The 7,177-nt window shown below is 49.4% G+C and overlaps 1 pseudogene; it reads left to right on the top strand.

The window, feature by feature from the left end:
- Positions 1–584: 584 nt before the first annotated feature.
- LOC144163823 (uncharacterized) lies at positions 585–5,259 on the top strand (annotated as a pseudogene).
- Positions 5,260–7,177: the final 1,918 nt, after the last annotated feature.

Here is a 7,177-nt window from a genome sequence, read left to right as displayed (position 1 = left end):
GATTTATACCAGATTTATCGAAGCTTATATTTTACTTGAGGTCGTAGAAAATATTTGCCCAAAGTTTTTACAGACCGGCTGTTCTCGAAGTTTTTTGAGACCTCAAAATTTTGAAACTACGCCTCTCGACAGATATCTGTTAATAGGTGGATAGTTCATTGCTGTATTATCAGAAACGTGTCGTGGAGCTTCAGCAGCAGCAAAAACGGGCTCGCCAGGATGGCGCGGCAAAGACGACGACCCTCAGTGGCGGAGACGGGGAAGCCGGCAATATGGCATCGGCCGGCTACAATGACAAGTATGGCGTCAGCGGGGGACGCTCGCGGAAAGCGGAGGGAAGAAAGCTCGCGAAGCGCTCGGTGGCGTCGCACCTGCCGCGCCTTCCAAGCGCGGATCACGAGGTTATTATCAGACCCAGGGAAGGACTCACCCTCGCCAAGCTTTCGGTGCCCGTGGTTGGGGGAGCATTAAGGATTGCAGCGGCCATTCCGTGGCGAAAAGGTCAAGAGGACGACAGGATCGTTGTGAACGATAGGCAGGGAACACTAATATAGAGCACGCCAAACGCGGATGATGCCAAGAAAATGTTGGCGTTGAAGTCCATAAAGCTCGACGGGAAGGAGTACGAGGTGTTCACCTACGTGGCGGCACTAGAAAGCTGTGGCCAGGGAGTAGTGCACGGACTCGATTTGAGGCTGTCTGAGAAAGAACTGGAATTGGCCTTCTCACGCCGGCAGAATCGTCCCATTCTTGGGGTGTGGAGGATGGGCAACTCAACCTCGGTGATCATCACTTTTGCTGGCGACTATGTGCCGAGATGGGTGATCTGTTTCGGGGCCCCGATCAAGTGTTTTTTCTACAAGAAGAGATATGAAGTGTGTTGTAAATGTGGTCAGCTGGGACATCGTTCCGACGTGTGCGACAGTCCGCATGAAAAGTGAAGAGGATGTGGGGAGACCTCCCCGACGAATAAACGCACGTGTGTGCCGAAGTGCCGACTGTGTGGCAAGGACCACGTAACCGGAGACAAGAGATGCAAGTCACTTTTCCGAACGCCCTACATTGTGAAGAAGCGACAGTGGGAAATGAAGCTGGAAGAGGAAGCAAGGAAGCAAGAAGAACTTTTCAAGGCTGACACGGAAAATCAACGGCGCAGCAGAAAGGAGTGGTTTCGAGATCGTTCGTCGAGTAAATCCAAGAATCGCAGCCTTTCGAGAGGGCATTCGGAATCCTTCCCTCGACTGCCATTGCTTGAGACACAGGGGATCCGCGGCAAGGAACCCCAGGACAGTGGTTGCGGCACCCAAGTAAAGCCAAAGTCTGCTGGATCAAAGGTGGGTTGGGTAGATAAGGTCTCCCAGGATGCTAATGCAGAAATGAGTGATGCTCTTAAAGAGCAAAACAGAATTCTACAAGAGAAAAATGCGGAATTACGCAAACAACTTGATGAGATTAAAACACAGCTAGCAAGTAAACCGGAGCCGGAACCGACAACACCCCGGGCAAGTGGCCCTCCACCCTTAAAGAAGAAGAGGGCGAAGGACACAGCAGACGGGGAAAATTACGGAGCGAGAATTGCAGCGCTCGAGGCTGAAACGCACTCCTTGCATGGAATGCTTCAGACGGTAGTTGAGCAGCTGAAACAAGTAGGCAATGTTATTGAGCAGATGGGGGGTGAATTTGACTTTAGGGACAAGCAGATACAATGGCTTTACGAAGAGGCTCATAAACGCAAACAAGATGGCTCTGCACCACTGTAACAACATAGTTTGGCAGTGGAACTGTAGGGGTTTCTCACGTAAACGGGCGGTTCTACAGTCTCTTTTGACCAATGGTGATCGACCGGAAGCTATTGCGGTCCAGGAGTGCGGGAAAAATGCTAAATTAGCGGGTTACAAATCCTATACGGGGTCTACTAACGGTACCCAAGTGACAACCTTTGTAAAGAGAAACATTTCAACTCTGCAGCACGATACGGAGAATGCACAGATCGATCATATTTTGGTAGAACTCATACCTCGCAAGCGCAAAGACAAGAATCTCTTTATCCTAAACGTGTAAAGTTCACCAAAAGAGCGTAAATGTGACTTTGGCGATCTTTTTACGAAAACCAAGGTTATTACAAAATAGCAGTCCGCTTTTGATAGTGGGCGATTTTAATGCGCACCATCCGGCATGGGGTTATAAATTCACGCAGGTTAAGGGCAGCAATTTATGGAATACAATTCAACAAAATGGACTGATCCTCATTACAAACCCGATGAAGCCGACGAGGAAGGGAAATCTCGTATCTGCAGACACGACACCACATCTAACCTTGGTCGGTAATGGCATCAAGGCCACGTGGTGCAACACCGGGGAAGACCTAGGTAGTGATCATAGGATTCTAGATGTCATAGTTGAGAATGGCCCACCGGCGGTCAGTAAGAGGAGAGTTAAGGCCACAAATTGGAATAGATTTAGAAGAATAAGGACGGGACCAACCCGATAAATAATATTAACGATTGGAGTATGGGGGTTATTCAATCTGTTCAGGACGCCAGCGAAGAGATTGAACTTGAAGATGATCAGGACGTGGTTGAGTTTATGGAAAAAAATAAAGAGCTGGAGCAAAAGATCAGCAAGAAAAGAGGTGACCGGAATCTCCGAAAGCAACTTGCTGCATTAAACAAAGAAATCCAAGAGCATGCTTTAGAACTCACGAAGAAAAATTGGGGTAATATTTGTGATCAAATGGATATGGAAATTAGCAGTGCAAGGACATGGCGGCTACTCCGACATCTATTAGATCCAGAGAAAACCAACTCGGAGGCTCGACAGCAGCTTCAAAAGCTCGTGTAAAAATATGAAGGTCTGACGAAGAAACTGTTAACGGAGGTTAGCGATCGATACCTCAGTTGTGCTGGAGTTGAGAGTCTCCCTGAGTACGCGCGCTCGGAAAACCCGGACTTGGACAGTCCCATCATGGTCGCGGAAGTAAGGGCTGAAATCAACCGCCTAAGAACCAAAACGGCTGCCGGGCCGGATAAAATCAGCAACAGGATGCTCAGGAATCTTGACGACTGCTCCATTAGTAATCTAACAACGTATATGCAAAAATGCTGGGACAAGGGAGAGATACCGCAAGAGTGGAAATCTGCGAACTTAGTCTTGATTCCGAAGCCAGGGAAGAAGCTAAGCTTTGAGCACCTCCGACCAATTTCCATCACATCTTGTGTTGGAAAACTGATGGAGCACGTAATCCAAACTAGACTGAATAGATTCATGGAAGATCAAAACCTGTATCCTGATACTATGATAGGCTTCAGATCACACCTGTCGGTATGCGATGTCATGCTGCAGCTGAAAGAGCAGGTTATCGACAGAAAGACTGTTGATACTAGGGTAACTGTGGGCCTGGACATCTCTAAAGCGTTTGATCATGTAAAACACGCAGCAATACTCGAGAACCTTAGCGTGCTAAACGTAGGCGTGAAGACGTATAACTACGTAAGGGATTTTCTCTCCAATCGGACTGTAAACATCAGCTTGGGAGGAGAGGCGCTGGAAAATATTAAATTGGGGAATAGAGGGACACCGCAAGGGTCCCTCCTCTCTCCGACCTTGTTTAATGTAGCGATGATCGGGCTTCCAGGGCGGCTCGACGAAATAACAAACCTGAATTACACCATATATGCGGACGACTTGACGCTGTGGGTGAACAGGGGTAGCGACGGCCAAATTGAAAGTACACTTCAGAAGGCCATAGATACAATAGAAAATTATCTTGAGCCGATCGGGTTGAAATGATCGGCAGAAAAATCAGAGGCTCTTTTTCTACCATCTCCAAAGAGGAAAAGGAACAGTCCATCTTCCAAGACCTACGACATTGTTTTACGAGTGAATAAAAATGCCATTTCGACCGTAGACACTATTAGAGTCCTAGGGCTGCGCATACAAACAAATGGCAAAAACACTGAAACTATCAGGAGACTTGAAGCGAGTACCAGCCAGACGTGCCGGTTACTTAAGCGCATTTCTAACAAGCATGTGGGGATGAGGGAGGCCAATCTCTTGAGATTGGTTCAGGCTTTCGTCATAAGTCGTGTAGTATTCGTTGCACCCTATCTGAAACTTTGTAAAACAGAGAAAGATAAAATCGAAATCATACTCAGGAAAGGGATCAAAACCGCACTAGGTCTTCCTCCGAACACCCCGACGGTAAAGCTTCTAAGACTACGTGTATCAAACACTCTGGATGAGCTTATAGAAGCCGCCACGGTGTCTCAGCATCAAAGACTTTTGAGAAGTAAAACTGGAAGCAACGTCATGGAGCACCTGGGATTCGAACCGTCTCAGTGTTCCAAGCAGACTGAAATCGTACCTATACCAATTAGGAATAAACTCATGATTATACCGCTGCCTAAAAACATGCACCCAGTATTTCACAAAGGCAGACGAAAAAATATCGCCTTGCAGCCCAATTTTGAAGGGAGGTCTGATGTGCTATACACGGACGCTGCCGAATATGACAATAACAAGACCGCACACACAGCGGTAGAAGTTCGTGAGAGTGGAGACCCGGTATCGTGCTGCACCGTCAAAAACACAAATGCAACTGAGTCAGAAGAAGTTGCTATTGCTCTAGCAATAGCACAAACCGGTACAAGGGTGGTTGTTAGTGACTCCAAGGCAGCCATTAGGAATTATGGTATGGGCAGGGTCTCTGCTGTAGCCGCCAAAATTCTCAGAGAAGGTCAAGTATCAGCAGATCAAATTTCACTGATATGGTGCCCGGCCCACCAGGGTCTGCGGGGGAACGAGAAGGGAGCATGCGACCGCCCGAGGCCTCACTTACCGGTCGATCGCAGCTGACGCACCGCCTCCACGCGAGGAATCCCTTCCTTCACGTGACGAACTAATGACATTCCAAGAAATAATTTCTCATTATAAGCTCGGTCGCAAGATCTATCCAGCGGCGGATAAACAGCTCAGCAAAAAAGAGGAAGTTATGTGGAGAAAATTGCAAACCGGGGTGTTTCCGAACCCTCAACTATACAGCAAATGGCATCCGGAAGTCTTTACTTCTAAGTGCACGCACTGCAATAACATTGCGGACCTAGCCCACATGGTCTGGACATGCCCTTTCTATAACAACTCGAACAGAAATATGGAATCCTGGGAGATCCTATTACTCAACCATAAATCAGAAGAGCAACCAACGTCATCGGTCTGGCCCTGACCGCCGCCGAATCCCAAGGGATTCCGGCCGATGGTTAGGGGGTGAACGGGGGTCTAGGCTAATGCCCTCTCCCTCATCATTTTAGACGGGTGCAAATAAAAGGTAATTCTCTATAACAATTGACATAGAGAGAGCAAGTTTCATTCTTTTTGTCTTGTACTCACGATTAATAAGAAAAATAATTGCCCTCAGCCAAGCAAGCCCCAATCTTGCGGGAATGCTAAGTAACGCATGTTGTAGTCGGGCCAGTGGGTACATAACAGAACGGTAAGTATTGCAGAAAAACAGAAAACCGCAGAGCACATAAACACAGCGCTTACTAAAAACTAAACAGCAATATCACTTAATGGGCAGTATGTATGTTCTGAGTTCAGGAACAAAGTTCAGGACTTCTGAGTTCAGGACTTCTGAGTTCAGGACTTCTGAGTTCAGGAACAAATTACGTTTACGAACGCACATGAAGAACAGAAAAATGCACGTTGCGCGGTGTGAAGGAGGAACTGTTTGCTGGACATGTCCGCAACCCGAGCAAAACCATCGCCGAATTCCTGGCCGAAGCAAGCACGATTGAGATGGCTCTCGAAATGGGTGCTAAGCACTATGACCGTACCTGTGTCGGCGCTGCCAATGCGAACTACTTTGGCAACCTGCGAATTCCGGCTGATAGCCTACGCGAGACCAACAGCGCAGTAGTGAGAGAGGAGCTGCGAAAATTTCTCCCCAGGCCGCTGCAGCCCCACGTCGTTTCCCTTACCGACGTGATTAGGGAAGAAGTGCAAGAAGTGTTGGGAACTTCTACGCCATCCGAAGTACCTCGCGAGCCACAAGCTATGTCTTACTCCGGGGCAGTTTGCCGACCCCGCCTGCTAAAACATGTCGTCAAGAGGACCCGCCGTACCGGGGGCCAATGTCGCCCGCCCGACCCCCGGTAGCCCGAAACCAGATGCCGAGGAAGACGGACGTATGGCGAACTCCCGATATTCGTCCCCTGTGCTACCACTGCGGAGAGGCCGACCACAGCTGCCGTCGCTGTCCCTACAAGAGGCTGGGTTAGCGAGGGTTCTCCTTCGACGCCCCACGCCCCCGATCCGACCAGCGCATTACTGAGATCGAAGAATTCTTATGCAACAACAACCGAGGACCAACCCGCTTCAACCGTTCACTGTCGCCCTACCCATAGGAGTCGCCTAACCGCCGTAACAGTTCCTACTTCTCACGTGGAAGGTCCCCCTGCCCATGCGGGGGAAACTAAAAGCAGCAACTTCTGGGGGTAAAGTTGCACGACCGCGGAAAAATGAAAACCCTCGAACAACGAAGCGACTCTCTGAAGTCCATGATTCACGACATGCCCTCAGCCCGACGAACTGACCGAACCCGGACGAGGAACCGAACACGACGACAGCTACACGGCGCGATGCGTACCCAACATGACCGAACCTGCCGCTGTGAATACGACGAAGACGACGACTCATACTGCCCGACCGTCAACACGTAGAAGCAGAGATACGACGCTACAACGTACCCGGAACTCGCGAAGACGGCCTCCGAAGTGCAGCTGTCCATCGACGGCTTCGATGTAGTCGCTTAATAAAGACGGGAGCCGACTACTCTGTCATGAGCGGGCCGTTTGCGTCTAAGCTGAAGAAAGTTATGACCGGATGGGACGGTCCGCACATACGCGCAGCAGGAGGCCACCTCGTGACACCAAGTGGAACGTGCACATCGCGCGTCACCATACGCGGCACAACATACCCTGCGGTGTTCGTCATTTTGCCTAACTGCTCCCATGACGTAATTCTCGGAATGATCTTTTTGACGGACACCGGCGCGATATTGGATATACAGGCCAAGTTTATAACGTTTTCCTCCGATCACTGCATGACGCCGGAACCGAACCCTGAAAACCGTTCTGCTGTAACGACCGCCGAAGATCGTGTCACCCCTTCACCCAGCGCA

The sequence above is a fragment of the Haemaphysalis longicornis genome, unplaced genomic scaffold (assembly GCF_048455015.1).
Source record: "Haemaphysalis longicornis isolate Haplotype H1 unplaced genomic scaffold, Haemaphysalis longicornis Haplotype H1 scaffold_13, whole genome shotgun sequence".
NCBI classification, from domain to species: domain Eukaryota; kingdom Metazoa; phylum Arthropoda; class Arachnida; order Ixodida; family Ixodidae; genus Haemaphysalis; species Haemaphysalis longicornis.
Note: the sequence above shows the minus strand (reverse complement) of the source record. Positions and strands in the feature narration are given on the sequence as shown.